A 16612-nucleotide genomic window follows, 5' to 3' on the forward strand; every position below is an offset into this window, starting at 1 on the left:
GAATATATTTTAAAATATTATAAAAAAAAATAACTTACCAAATGTTACGCTAAACCATATGCAATATTACAAGGATATATAACAATTATTTATCATAACTGTTGTTATTTTTGTTTTAAACAAAACATTTCTTAGCAAAAAAACTTTTCAAACAGTGAATGAAAACTATAGAAATGGCTGGTTGACGTCATTGTGAATAATAGTTGTGACTGGATCACTCACCTGTGATTTCACAAATTACTGAGTTCATTAATAAACAGAATTTATGCTTTCCTGAATATAATTTAGATTTTTTATCTTTTCTTTTTTATGCAGAAAATCTCCCTGAAAAGATCAATATTTTTTCACATCACTGATGTTGCTTCTCTGTCAGTTTTTCCTGAAATAGCAAAATTCTAAGAAATTCCATTTATAGAAAACAGATTTATTTCCTGTTACTGCATCAGAACAGAAAATGTTTGTCTTTCTTTTTAAACACATAAATAATTAGAAAGTGTTTTTATGTTATTTAATAAAAGTGAACGAATTTAGAAAGCTTGTCTGAAACAAATGTTGAATAAATAACATTCTCGTTTCTGATCTCATTTACGTGTTCTATGAGATTATTTATCCATAAAATATCTGTAAAAGTTTTTGATTTAATGAAACTAATATCGATGACCATAGTAACCGCAAAAAAATATTGTTCTTGTAATTAAAGTTGCTTTTTTTGTACTAATTAACTTGTAAATTTTTGCAAACAAAAGTTTAATTGTTTAACATATTCATAATCTCAAACTTGTAAATATAAGTTTTCTTGTTAACTATATTTGATAATAATAAAATGGGATCACATTTACTTCCAAAAATGAGAGGGAAAGCAGTTTAAAGATAAAAGATAGAAAAAATATACTAAAAATAAATATTGAATGTGTGTGTATGAAGAATTTAAAATGATCCGTGATTTAGATTAACTTTTTTATTTCAATTTTGTTTGCCTTCTAATTCTGGTTCTTGTTCTGAAGATCCAGGGTTGCTGGAAGTTTTCTTTTTTATTCATAGATAAGTTTGTTTGTTTTTTAACAAAGAAAAGAATTGGAATCTATATTCTTGAAATTCATACTGGAAACTTCTGCAGTCTAAAATACTGCGTCCTTTTGTTTCTGTTTCTGTGTGTCACGCTAAAAACTACAACTAAATCCAGGAAATACATTTAATAGGGGCTCAAAGTGCTGTCGTTTCACAGATTCATTTACAGTTTTTACTTGATAAAAAACTGACAAAATTACCCGAACTAACAGAAATGTTTGCACAGCATCAACATATTGATTTGTTTTTGCTCCAGGAAGAATCTTTGATTTTGATGCATCAACTGAGCTATGATACATTTTAGCGAGTAAAATATATTTGAGATTTCTGTGTTCAAAAGCAGGAATGTCCTTTCGACAGAGAAGCATGATGTCGGTTTGGTTCTCTGTCATGAACCGGAATTATTTTATGCGTGTCTGTGCCGGCTTCCACTCCCCGTCATGGACGTAAATTCCTCGCTTACTGAAAGGCTTTTGGATTAAACTGATGCACTCTGAGGAGTCGTCATAAGAAAATGTGTTTTTTTTTTTTTTTTTGGTGGTGATCAGGTTTTTCTGCAGCAGGAGTGTTTACCTCTCCAAAACCAACATGTAATAAATGATGAAATCAGGTTTAAAGTTACAATGGAAGCATAAACATCCCTGCATTCATAAGAATCCATTCCCGTCGAGTCATCCGTCGTGTTTTTCTGGACTTTTCTTCCTGTGAGTTTGCGTCAAAATTGGAGCTTTGTGGAAGTTTCAAAAGTAGGAGAGAAGAGTGAAGGACAACCGAGGCTTAAACTGATGACACAAACCAACTAAGGAGGCAAAAACAACAAACAATACATATCTTTTATGATCCACAGAGGATAATGTGGTAAAAAACTGGTTATGGCCAATAGTTGCTAAGGTTTTCTAGAATGTCATTGAGGGTCTGCAAGGTGGTGGTGTTAGAGCCGTATGATGGTTCGTCTAAACCGGGGTGCTCAAACTTTTTCTTGTAAGGGTCACATTGGTGTTTTCTTCCCTAATGTGGATCTGGGGTCCGGATGTAGGCTAACAGCAAAAGTGTAACAATCACAGCCTAAATGTAAACATTGATGGATTTCCAGAAAGCCACAAATAGCCCACTTTTAAATAATTAATTTCTGTAATCATCAAAAAAAACCCACAGAAACATTTAAAAAATTAAACCAATAAATAGTCTGTCCTCTCTCGTCATAATTCAGACTGCAGAAATGTGGAATTAAAAGTCACTTTTTATGTGGTTTCGATCAGGCAGATTTAAAAAAAAAAGATGCGTCACTGATAGTGTTTGGGAGGCCGGGTCAAATGTGAAGATGGGCCGGATCCGGCCCGTGGGCCATAGTTTGGAGGCCCCTGGTCTAAACCTTAGAGTCACATCATCTTGGAGGCTGTGTTAGAACTGTATCAAACATTTCCTGTTTTCATTGGGTCAAAGGGAACATCATTTACAACCTTTGAAACGACCAAAACAGACTTTTCTTAAGACATTTTTGAGTACAAGTGTCGTCAGATGTGTTCAAACAAAGTTGTGAAATTTTGTTTCAAATTTTGTCACAGTTGGGTAAGTTAGAAGGTCCAGTTGAGTCTGTCTGTCCTTCAGTTCATGGTGGTACATAGGCACTTAGGTTGTCTCTCTTGGTTTGACCCAATTAGATATTTGCGGCCAGTTTGTAATGACGGAACAGGTTGTCAGCTTTGTGATCATCTTTGTAAAATAATCCCACAAATCCCAAAATGTATTAAATACAATGTGGGGACTGTCTAACCTTCAGTGTTTTTGTTCTGCAGCCCTGGAGCACACAGCCTGGAAGTGAAGTGATCATTAGTGCTGGGAAGATTGATCCAAAATTTTGATCGTATTGATCTTAAGTTGGTATTGGCCCACAAATATCAATATTTAAAGTATTTTCTGAATCTCTAAAAAGGACCCAGCTGAGTCACTGCCTCACAGATCTCAGCAGATCTCATAGTGCATGCAGGCAGCATGAACTGTTCACCTTGTTTTCACTTTAAATGCTGAGTTGTTTTTGACAAGTAACTTTTCACCTGTTTGTATTGTTCTATTTAAAGACTGATAAGTTAGAATTTTGTGTTATATTTCAACCAGTTTTTTTATTATTATCGTTAAACATTTTGATTTATTTTTTATACCATAGTTACTTGTTTCTTTCAGTTTGTAGACTGTTTTGCAATCACTTCAGTACGTTTTATTTAATTTCAAGATTTCTTTTAATAAACTATTTTACATTTAATTGAAAAAAAACCCTTATTAAGGGAAATGTATGAAAAAAAAAGCCTTTCATGATGATTAAAAACAATTGAGATTTTGAGTTTCATGTCACATTCACAGCATTCACGAAAAATATTGGTGTTGGCGTTGATATCGATGATATTGACCAGTATTGGATCAATACCCAAATTCTCAGTATCGCCCAGCCCTAATGATAATTTAACAGTTCCACGTTTCATCACTACTAACTTTGTGGCCCAGTGAAATATTTACCGCCCTCGAGCTGGAAGGTTGCAAAATCCACAGTTGAGTCATATCAAAGACTGTAAATATGGGGCCAAAGCCTGCTTGAAACTCAACATAAGAGATTGGATTGGGTCAGTGACCAGGAAATATTGGATTTGCTCATAGTTTTCAGGAATGAACCATGTAAACACAGCTCCCATCTTGCATCATCATTTATGAATAAAATACAAAGCAGGGGACCTAATACAGATCCTTGTGGAACTCCTATAATAATTTGTTGGTGGTTTGAATTTATTCCATTTACATGGACATACTGGACACGTGGACATACTGGGCGGAGGCCCTGGGGAAGACCCAGGACACGCTGGAGAGACTATGTCACTCGGGTGGCCTGGGAATCCTTCGGGGTCCCCCCAGAGGAGCTGGAGGAAGTGGCCGGGGAGAGGGAAGTCTGGGCGTCTTTGCTTAGAGTGCTGCCCCCGTGACCCGGTCCCGAATGAAGCGGAAGAAGATGGATGGACATACTGTTGTCGATTCGTTAAATATTTTTTAAGCCACTGGAATAACAGGCCCCTAATCCCATGTATAGATCATTTAGATAACAGTACATTGTGATTAATTGTGTTAAATGCTTTTTGTAGATCAATGAACACTCCAACTGTATATTGTTTTTATCTATTGCAGTTGTAATCTTTTCAGTTAGGTCAATTAGAGCCAGCGCTGTAGATCTTTGGGACCTAAATCCAGATTGATTTTCACCAATTAGTTTATTTTTTTCCAAAAACATTTTAGCTTCAAAGAAAACAATTTTTCAAGGATTTTGGAAAATTGTGAAAGTGATGATATAGCTCTATAATTATTAAATAGATGTTTATCACCACTTTTAAAGAATGGGATTGCTACTTCTTTATTACCAGATCGTTATCGACAAAGTAATCTGGTAACTTTGGTTTTTGTAAATTTGGATGAATTGCTTCATTCGGAATGTACCATGTTGCTTTCATATTCCCTTTCTGCTCTTTCAGTTTTTTATTATAATAATCTATTTTAGCTTTACTTAGTTTGCTTTTATAAGTTTTGTATTTCATGTGATTGTTCACTGTCTGGTTTCTCATAAAATCTTTATACAGCTTATTTTTCTTTCTGCATCCTGGGCTTAGTGAGTTTTGAAGTTTCCTTAAATAACTTTAATGGGCAGCATTACCACCTTCAGCAGAGAGACCTAAAAAGGTAGAAGGGAAATGACATTCACTTTTATCTGCTTTAGATAACAGTCCATACTGGAGAAATGATTGCAAAACCCTTCTGACTTCCTGAGTGCGTTTTGTTTGTAACCTAAAAAATGTGATATAAATCATCAAGGATAACAAATTCAGACGTCAACTTATCATTCAGTGCATTATTGACCATTATTGATAGTGCAAAAGGCATGACAGTATATTTACGTTTAGTGTCCAAAAAATTTTCCCACTGGGACTACGTCTCTTGGCTGGCCTGGGAATGCCTCAGGGACACCTAGAAGACCTAGAGCAGGGGTCTGCAACCTGTGGCTCCAGAGCCACATCTGGCTCTTCTACCTCTACATTGTGGCTCTCTGGTTAAAGAAATATACAAAGCTTTTACTTTAAAAAAGTAACTGTAAAGTAAAGTAAAAAAAAGAAAGTAAAATAACCTATCAGTCTGCGAGCCTCCAAATCACAGTAGATATAGTGGTTTGATAATCAAAAACTAAACATTTTTAAAAATTCCACTGTCAAAGGCATGCCTCATAGTTACAAAAATACAGTTAATTAGCTCTGTTTTAATTTTAGAAAATTAGATTTATGAATTTCTGGCTAAGAAGCACCACTAACGTTTGAAAATATTTTTTTTATCACCTACCACTAGATTTACCTCATTGAGATGATGCTATGTGACACAGGAAGTACTTTATTTTGAAAGGAAGTCTTATGAACCTCTGTTAAAAGTTATAAACTCTTTCATATTTAGAAAAAAATATTCTATTTTCTCTTTTATTCATGCTAAAAAATAAGTTTATTTATATTTCTCATAAAAATAACAACAACATTAATACAAATTCTTATTTTTCTAAAGGATGTGTGGCTCCCACTGGGCTGCGGTCAGTGAGAAATCAACCGAAATGGCTCCTTAAGCGTTAAAGGTTGCCGACCCTGACCTAGAGCAGGTGGCCTGGGAGAAGGAAGTCTGGACAGAAAACAGCTTTTCTCTGCATCAGAATCAGCTGATTAGCATTGATGGTGTAAACGATCAAAGAGTAACAGTACGTCAAAGAGCGCATGCTATTTATGTGTCACTGGTAACATATCTGGTCTTAAAGGGTTAAACAGTCAATGTCATTTCCTGATGTGTTCTTCCCAGACATTACATAGTCATGTGACTTCAGTCAGCTGTCTGTTGATAAACTTTATGCACCCTGAAGTTCAGCTCTTGCTTTGAGGAGCTCTATGCCCCAGCACGGAGGCTTCTACCAGAGCAGTTCCTCCAGATGTAATCTCGAAAACGCTTGTTCTAACTTTCCCATGAAGATACATTTCCCCCTTCCTTCCCTTTCGCTCTCTTTCTTTCCCTTCCCCTCCTCCTCTTGAGCAGTTGCAGAGGCTCTTCTGGATCCTAAACCCAGCTTTCATTCCAGCTCATTCCTGAAATAATGAAACTAATGATGCCCATTCGCTGCTGCTGGTCATGCCAGAACAAACCCGCTGACCTCGACGTGCTTCGTCTCTGCATGTCGGTTACCTGAGGAAGGAGGGAGACCTTTTGGTCAAATTCTTCCTACTTTTTTTCTTTGCAAATTCTTTCTATGTGCAGTTTTGTCTTTCATACTGGCAGACAAAAGGACTTTTTATGAATGCTCACGCTCGAACACTAGTTATGAATTCACGGGCGACAGCTTGTGGAAGCTGAGAGGTGATATTTTCCAAGTGCATGGGCCCAAAGTATCCATTTCAAACTGGAATGACTGCTTCCTGCACAATAATCGTTTCCACCTTGTAGCACACAACAGCGTCTCCTCGATTCTCTCAGATATCACTCTACAGAAAGTACACACTGTACTGTCAGTGTTACATTTAATATCCCCACACGCAAGGAAAGGGTGAAAACGCCTCCGTCCGAGATCAAACAGGCTGTTTTACTCTAAACTTTAAAAGTTTCTTTCTTTGAGCTCATTTAGACTAACAGAGTCTGACAACATTCTTATATAAGGACGAAACTGAATGAGCTCTCAAAGATATAAGATGCCACAAAAGAAGGAAAGAGGAGCAACCGAATCTTGAGATGAGCTCAGGTGTGTCTTACAGTTCCCTTTAGGCTCGTACAGAGACGCAATGAAAATGGAACGTACCATTGTTCTACATGTGGTAAGTGTATCGTGAAGTATTCGTAAGGCTAATGGAAGTTGCATGTACTTGTGAAGTACAGGGGATGCTGTCGTACTGAGTCCTTACGCCACACTCTAGTTGTTAGTAAGGAGTGAGAGTGGCCCCCTTTACTGACCGTGTGCAGGACTTCCTACAACCATTAAAGACAGAAACATGAGTCTCTTTGTCGGATCAACCCATGAAGATGCTGTGTGCTGTTTGTTAAACACAAGGTGCAACATGTCCACCGATAAACCTTCAGTTTCAGTTCAGTTTCAGTTTATTTTAAACACTATTTAAAACATTAGAAACAAAAGGGGTGGAAGGTATGTATGGAGGCTGGAAAGAGCCAATTTGAAATAAATATATACACCATTAAATAAATAAATAAATGTGTCTTTAATTATTTAAAAGTGGCAATAAATAAATAAATGTTGAAGTCAATAAATAAATGTTGAAATAAATGTGGCAATAAAATATTAAAATGGAACATTTAAGTTAATGACACATTTATTTATTTATTTAATGGTGTATAAATTTATTTCAAATTGGCTCTTTCCAGCCTCCATAGAAGGAAGTTAAAAGGAAACTTGTTTAATCCTATCTTCTTTACAAACTTAAATTAAGTTTACTGCAACCCTCCAATTCACTTTGGGACAACTAATGCAAAAAACAAACAAACAAAAAAAAAAACAAGAAAATGTATGTAAATACTAATACATACTATACACATGTATATGGGCTAATACATATGCACACTTACATATATGCACCAATAATTGTACATACACAAAAAACAATCATTTATTTATGCCTATATAGTCATTAAAGATTTTTGATCTGTATTGAAGCTTAAACTGCACATTGTTGGACTATTTTGGATTTTGTCAGTTAAACTTGTCAGGATTCTAGCCTGAGGTTTTGTCATGTTCTGTCGTAAATCATCCACAGATGTCTTCATTTTGTTAATCAGCCTCAGTGTATTTAAGTGTCTGGTTTTCAGTTCTTCATTGTCAGGTCATCTGTTCTGTTCTGCTACATCACTGGTTTGTTCTCCCATGGTTTTGTCATGGTTAAGTTTGTTAGGTAAATGTTTAAGTTTCTGCCAGCGGGTCTCTGGTCTCCTGCGTTTGGGTCCTTCACCACCATTCATGACAAAACTGTTCTACAGTCTAATACCACAAAATGAAATACAGAATTGTTTTCTTCTGGTACCAGTTTTATTCATTATAAATCTTAAATGGCCTCTTAGGGAGTCCCCTGCATCTCTATTTATGAACAGTTTTTGTATGTTATTAGGCAGCATTTTATTTTGGGCCCTGTACATAATGTGTGCAGTTAAATAATTAACCAAAGCTTTTAATTTTAATCATTTTGAATGAATAAAAAGTGGGTAATAGTATTAACCAGCTTTATATATAACTCATATGGCTCTTTTCTGAAGAACAATAAGTGGTTTTATTGATGTTATGTAATTATTGCCCCAGATCTCCACACAATAATTAAATTATGGCAAAATTATTGAACAGTACAACTTGTGAAGGGATTTATAATTTAGAAAGTGTTTTACATTATTAAAAATCACAAGACTTCTGGATATTTTATTTTGAATTTGTTTGTTTTGTGGTTTCCAGCTCAACTTATCATCAATTATAACTACCAAAAATGTATTTTCATGAACCACTCCATTTCAAATTGAATAGTTTCCTTTTTGGTATTCCCTTAATACCATAATTTTAGTTTTATCTGGATATAACGCCAGAAAAATTATTACCAAATCATGCTCTAACAATTTTCACCAAAACAGAAAATATTTGTGTCATCAAACCGTCTTCATTGATTGACATACAGAACAAAGGTAATTAATAAACAACATGAACAGTTTTGGACCTAAAACTCATCCTTGCGGAACATCCATTCATCTTCTTTAACCGCTTTGTCCCTTTCGGGGTCGCGGGGGTGCCGGAGCCTATCCCGGCCACTGATGGGCGAAGGCGGGGTACACCCTGGACAGGTCGCCAGTCTGTCGCAGGGTCTCAATCACACACACATTCACTCTCACATTCACACCTAGGGGCAATTTAGAGTCACCAGTTAACCTATGAAGCATGTTTTTGGACGGTGGGAGGAAGCCGGAGTCCCCGGTGAAAACCCACGCATGCACGGGGAGAACATGCAAACTCCACACAGAAAGGTCCCAGCCGGGAGTTGAACCGGGGCCTTCTCGCTGTGAGGCGAGAGCGCTAACCACTGCGCCACCGTGCAGCCCCCTTGCGGAACAGCAGAAATTATATTTCAACAGTGTTTGACTTTATATGAAGAAAAACAGACATGAACTCAATATGTTCAGTGGGAAAAAAAAACTTCTCTTCTCTGTATTTTTCTTTCAACTCTGAAATAAGATCTCAGGTGAAATGAAGATGAGACTTTGGGACTCAGAAGCTACAACTCAGAGTACCTGAAGTTTGGGAGCTGCTGCTGATTAGAGGATTCAAATGATGACCATGTGGATCTAATGAATCCTCCGCTGGGAGATTGAAGCTGGATGCTTTTAGTTCTGCGTGTACACTAGTCTTGATGGTGAAGCTCTGCTGATGTTGACATGGTCAGATGAAGCTGACCGTCTCTCCTCTCACCTGCTGTGTTGATGTGGCTCTTTGTTCCACCTCTGAACTGTTCAAACACAGGAGATCTGCCCAGCTTCTCACACTCCTACTGTCTTCATGACCCCCGTTGAAGTCAGATTCCCTCTTAATAGGTAGCTGCTGTTGCCATAGAAACCACAAAGCAGATTCTGCCTTTCCTCTGTTTTCATTTTCTCTCAGGGAAACAACGGAGCGTCTTATTGTTCTGTTTTTCTGATTTCCTGCAGAATAGTTTCTGTGCGTCCTTCCCTTCATCTCCCCACACATTCGACCCCCCCAGCTGCTCCTCTTTAAGGCCTAATCTTGTTCAGCTGCAGACGGCTTCACACGCAGGAAGCAGGGTCGTGTTGAGTTTACGTTTGTGTGTTTGCACGTCGTCGGTCTTCTCAAGAGATAGCAGGAATAAAGCCTCCCCTGAGACGCCCACTCAGGCCACCTGCAAACTTAACCTCCAAAAGCTTCAGCACACTCCTGCTCCTGGTCGCTGACTGAGCCCAGCACTGCCTGACGGGATTCATGTCACTGGTAAGTTTTAGGGAGAGCTTTGAGTGTTCCTTCCAGCAGCACATTTTGTACCATCAAAGCATGGATTAAAACTTTTTTTTCCCTCCGTCTGCTGATGGAGGAGCAGCTTTGGTTGTTGGAAGATTTAAGCCTATTAGCTTCAAGAGCAGGGGAAGTGAGGTTTCAACTGATGTGAGCGAGACTTCAAAGTTGGTTTAATCTGTCAGTACACATGCTCTGTACAGGCTATTTGTACTGCAGGAGCCATGTTTTTACTGAGCGACTTCCTCAAGCCGCCCCGCCGTACCTCCGGGGTTTCTGTTTGTCAGGGTGTGGAGACAGCTGAGGTGGCTTTTTCCGTGCTTCGGCAAACACAGGATCTTCGAACCACCAGGAACCATAAGAGCGCCGCGCCGTTCTGTTTGATCCACCACATCTCATTCCAACTGCATTTTCTGATGTCAAAATCAACATTTTCTTCTATACTGACTTAGTTTAGATAGAAACTCTCTCTAGAAAAGCTCTGAGGCCTGCAGAGGATTTTCTTCTTTTGTGTTTACCTTCGTGCTCACCACAAAGAGCAGATGTTGACATGATTGATGGCCATCATTATGGATTGAATATGCAACCCTGTAACATAACTGTGAGTCATCTGCGCTTCGCAGGAACCTTTAATGGTCTCTTTTGAGAGAGATTTGGAGCCTTTGTGTGGATGAAAGTGAGGATTTCGATTCATGTTTAGTTTCAGCTTATTTTAAAACAGAACGAGATTGTAAGCGCCATTATATGATTTTTAAAATTATACAAGAAATGTACATTTGTTTTAGAGACACAGTGATTGTGTGAACATCTGTTGTTTAGATCAGAAACCTATGCATGATGTTATGTTATTTATTATTTTGTTGGTTAAAAAAAAAAAAAAAAAAAGAGGAGCAACTCGCTCATTTTAGGTAAGGATTCTGTGGTGTAGTTAGGTTTTTGTGCTGTTTTTGCTTTTGAGTTTCCCTTTGTTCATCACACCAGTTTCAAGTTCATCATGATCCACAGCTCTCTTAATTTTAGTTAATTGCAATATGTCCAAATCTTCAATTCCAAAATCAAGAGCTCTAGAAATTTCCCAGGAGTCTTTGCTAAAAACTAGCGTGCATTGATGCTCACAACATTAGCAAATATAGACAATCGATTGGAGTCAAAATATTTTTGTGAAAAAAAATGTGTTTAAAAGTAACTTTTTTAAACAAACCATCGATGTTTTCATCACCGTAATACAGTGGAGTCACAAATAGACATTGTTTGTATTATTCAGACTTTCCCAAATTGGTGATGTCATATCCACCGTTTAAAAAAAAAAAAAAAAAGTAGTGAGCATGGAATCCAAATAGTTTTTAAAATCCAGGGGACTATATAGTCTTAAACAATAAAGTTTTTTAGTCGTTAGGGATTGAGGTGTGAATTCAGACATAGCCTATACTATGTTTTGTTGTGTTTAAGTATCTTTATTAAATCTTTTGATTTCTGCCACTAAGCTTTTTCTTGTGTATTTTGGGCCCAACTACACCTGACATTTGATTATGCGCTGCAACTTCTCTAGTAGTCCTTTTGTGTAAAAATTAAAAATTCACATCCATCAGGCTTTAGGAAGCTGAAATCTGTGAGACAAAGAGAGGGACAGAAAAAAAGTGAACCTATAATTGCAATTAAATACCCACTCTGGGGAAAATCATCTTTTTTGTTGTCTTGTAGCATTTTTTTTTTGATATGTATAAAACAAATTAAGCTTAAAACTGTATTTCCTTTATTGAAATCATTGTGAATTAGGTCCAGATGAAAAACATTACATCTAAAAAATAGTTTATTTGTAACAAAGAAAGTCACAAACTCCCTGCTCCGCTCCATTCTGAAGTATCCACTTGTAGACAAGTGCATCCATTGCTTTACATCTTGGTTTTCCTCGTCTGAGCTGGAATTTGGCTTCAAACTATACAGCTGAGTAGCTCCAATATTGCTGGATATTTTTGTTGCACCAGTAATGTTAGATTGGAGGTGTGAGGGGCTGTAAGTCAGCGAGAATGCATGTGAACAGATGGGTGATGGGAAGGGGGGAGTGGGTTTACTCCGTGCTAACAGTCCCACCCAAAACTCAAAGGGTAAATTAACATTAAACGCTTGCACTTTGTCAAAACTTTGTCCCAGAACACCACAGTTTTTCTCCATTTTCATCAAAATCTGCACAAGACCTCTGGGAACGCTTTGAAAATAGATCAAAAGATGATCGGAGAGTGACTTTAAAGAGAAGATGGAGAATCAATATAATCAAAAGCAGTACTGTAAATTTTCTTAAAGTTTCTTGTCTTTATTTGAACAACGTTTTGTTCCTCAGCCATTCAGAGACTCTGAAAAACAAGAAGCATAAGTGTTTCTCTGGCACTGATTTTTGTTTAGCACAAGTGCAAACACTAAAAAAACCTCACCTGAGATTAAGTTTAGCATCAAAACAATGTTTGTGCAATAAGGACAGACAAAGCAATTATTTTAACCTGTTATACTACCATGACCATTAGATTCTATTTTACTGAGCTGTAACTAAATAAAAAAACAAAAAGTGCACACATTTTTAAATCAACTAAAACATTATCTCACAAAAAGTAGAAAAAATATAAATAATTAAAGTTTCTTAAAATAATAAATACAATTTTTAATGCTTGCAAACCCCAAAACTATCAACAATTCTTTTTACTGAGCTTTTATAGTAATTGCAATTTGATGACAAAGTTCTGATGCTTCACATCCTTTGTTTGAAATTAATGCTCAGTTATTGTTCTTACCGAGAGGGAGGATCTAAGGGTAGGGATAACCAGTTTTATTTAGTCTTTTGCTATTTTTTCATATTTTATGACTAACTTCTGCATCTGTAGAATTACCTGCATGAAGCCCAATGAGGCAAATTTTCTTTGTGATTTTGGGCTATATAAATAAAATTGAATTGCAATTGAAATTGAATTGAATTACTGTTGGATTGTTAAAAAAAAATATGTCAACTTCTTGCATTTTTTTGCTGTTTTTATGACCTGTAAAGAAAATCACCTGATCAAATATTCAAATGTGAAACTGCCTGTTGATGCCATTGACTGTATTGGAGAACTGGACTTGGTGAGTGTGAAGTCACACAAAGAAAAGGATATACAGAGCTGGTGTGAGTCTTTGTTTCTCCATACTGACCAATCAGAGGGAGTTTGTTGCAAAAAGTAGGCTACTCTAAATCTGTCAATGAACCGTTTTAAACATCGGGCATTAGGGTCAGCGGCTCCACCTACTTTTAAATGAGGCATCAGATTGGTCAGTTTATAACTTGAATAACTCACACTAAAGAACAAATATAGATTTTTGATTATAAAAATACTATTAAAACAGAAAGCAGAGTAAGAACAGTTATTCTGAGAAATGTAATGACTGAATAACAGCTGTTTCTCTGTCTGTGGGACTTTGGCTTCTTGAAGTCAGCGATCAATCGTGATTCATTTTTTTTTTAATTTACAGTTTTTGCCGACCACTTATTATCTATAAATAACCACAAAATGAAATGTATATAACATGACAAGGCGCCAGACCATGATCAAATGGTCCAATTTTTGTGAAAAAGTGATCAAAACCAAAAAAATGACGAGATTAAAGTACTAAAAACTGACTGAATATTTATTTACTTTTTAAATAACCATGGTATAAGTAGGAAAAGAACCCAATTAAGTGTTTTAACTCACGCTGTGGATGACTCCACCACTTAGGGAAAGAGAGACTGCTGCTCCGAAAGGTGCGATTAATTTGCGTTAACGCATATTAACACGCTAATCATAATTTGTTAATGCGTTAATGCGTCAACACCATAATTTATACAAAACTTCTAAATCAAACAGCACCAATTTGAAAAAAGTAAAGCAATTAAGCTATATTACATATTTAGAGAAAAATTACCCAACTGGAATAAATATGAACATACTGTAACAGGAAGACAATTATAAAAATGTATTTTAAAATAAATGTTTTCAGGAAGATTTCTACATTTTGAAATGTTTTTGATTGTATAATTTTAATAGACTATACTTCTTCAATATTTCACATCATAAAATTGTATTATTTATTATTAATATTTCATGTGTTCTGCATAGTTCTTGTGATGTTTCTTTGATTGTTCAACATTCTTTGATGGAAGCCGGAATCAAAGGTTGAAACTTCAAAGCTTCAAAGTGTCTGAGGTTGAATCTGGACGGTTTTCCTCCTGGTCTTTGCTTCACCACTCAAAGAACTACAGTTAAAGATTTCCTTAAAGTTCCTGGATGGCTGGACGATATGTTCCCGACTTCAGATGAATATGAATCGAATGTTTGTGCGCGCGTGAGTTTAAAAGCCACCATGGCTGGGAATGCTGTCTGTGTGGCAGCTGGGCCTTTTGATCTTAACCTTCCCCTTGTCCATTGTCAAAAGAGAAACCCCTAAGAGGAAAAAAGTGTTTGCACTGGAGGAGAAAAAGAACGCTGCAGAGAAAGAAGGGAAAAAAGCGGGTAAGAAGAAGACGGAGCACAGAGGTGAGGACCACTGAAGTGTGAAGAGTGTGCAGCTTTCTCCCACATCGCTCTCCCTTTAAAGAATGCCTTTATGTGTGTGGGGAGTTTGAGAAGGAGCAGGGCTTTGCTCGCTGCTCCTTCATATAGGAAGCTGGTTCCCACAGGCTGAACAATACGTCAGCCAAGTGGAGCAGCATTGTCTGGGGGGAGGATTTTGTGGAACTGAAACTAAAACACCATACATTGGCTGCTTATGGCTGCGGGGGACATTAAAGCTCTATAGTACAGAGGGAGGCTGATGTGGCTTTCACAGGATCTTTGCTAACTCAAGCATATTAAAGTCAGCAAAAGTAATGAGTTCAAACTGCAGAACTACGCCCTTGACTTACATTTTTCTAGAGCTGTAAAGGTGAACGGTAAGCCGTTTATTTTCATTTTCTCTTAACTGGAAATTCCATACAGTGACCATGAACCCACTGAAGATTTCCAATGTTTCAAAGGAAGATATTCATTTCTGCAGGTCTGGACTGGCTGACTGGAAAGTTGAAAGATGTCCACATGGGTCTCTTAGACTCATTGACTGTATATGACAACTGGAGTGAGTGACTCCTCCCCCCTGGTGTCCCAAACAGGAAGTATCCACTGACTCCAAGAAGTCAAAATCCCATAGACTTCTATAGAGAAATAAACAGCTATTCTTCAGTCATAGATTTTGCGGGTCCCCACGTCCAACATTCAAAATGTTTGACAGATTTTGTGTAGCCTGCTTTCACGTAGTAGGGGTGTGGTCTCCAAACAAGCTCACTCCTGATTGGTGAGACTGGCTGCCACAGAAATGTTGACTCAGATCAACTTGGACCAATAATTGCTTCCAGAGGTCGTATGGCTCCAACATGACTGTGTCCATATCGCAAAAATAATTGGCAACTGAAGTGACTTCATTTGGTTGGAGCTGGAAGTTAAACCCTTTAACACAGGAGCTCCTATATGTTGGTGTTCTTGATTTAGCGTGATTTTTTAACAGTTTACATGATCAATGTAATTCCAGCAGATTCTGAAGGAGAAAAGCAGCTCAGGCTGTTAAAGATTGGTAGATAGGGAGATAGGCAGCTAGAAGTTTGAATCCGAGGAAACTGTGGTGCACTGGGGTTCTGTCCTCTATTCTCATTTACTTCTCGTCTCCTCTTTTCTTTATTATCAATTTTATTCAGCTGTTTATGCTTCTGTTTGGTGCAGTGGAATTCATGTGTTGTTTCTCTTTCCTATTCCAGATGGATCACCTGTGCTCCTGATCTTAGCCGTGGACCTCACCTTCGGCTCATCTTGGCTGTGGACCTCGCCCCAACCTGTCCCCCAGTTCTATCTGGATGAACACTATTTAAACTTGTAGTTGTAGAGCTAGATAAGCTAATTCTTATTTAATAGTCCTGGTATATCACCTGTGTGTTCTGGGAGAGGTGGACTTCACTGAGGTTTCTTCTTCTTTTCTTGGTATCTGGTTTTTTATTAGTTTTTCCTCACAGAGGAGAGTCTAAGGACAGGGGTAACCAGTTTAGTTTAGTCTGTTTAGTTTAGTTTAGCAATCAGCTGTTGATTTCATTTTATAACCGACTTTCTGCTTTTGTAGATTTACAGGTATGAAACCCAATGAGACAATTGCTTTGTGATATTGGGCTACATACATAAAACTGAATTGAACCAAACTGTTCCTCACAAATGTTCACTTCTAACCTCAGTCTTGCTTCCATTCTCTTTCTCGTAGCTTTATTGTGACTTGTCGGCTTAATTTCTCTGTATTTTTCATAAATCTGCAAATCTCTTCTTCTTAAAATAGAACCAGAACTCGTCTCCTCCATTTCTCAGACATCCTCTCACTCTTCAAGATTCTCTTCAAAAATTCAGATTTAGAATGGGATGAATGTGGAATCCACAAAGAACCTCTTTCCTGTCACAACAGCACTATGCTGTGAGC

The sequence above is a fragment of the Oryzias melastigma genome, linkage group LG13 (assembly GCF_002922805.2).
Source record: "Oryzias melastigma strain HK-1 linkage group LG13, ASM292280v2, whole genome shotgun sequence".
Taxonomy (NCBI): domain Eukaryota; kingdom Metazoa; phylum Chordata; class Actinopteri; order Beloniformes; family Adrianichthyidae; genus Oryzias; species Oryzias melastigma.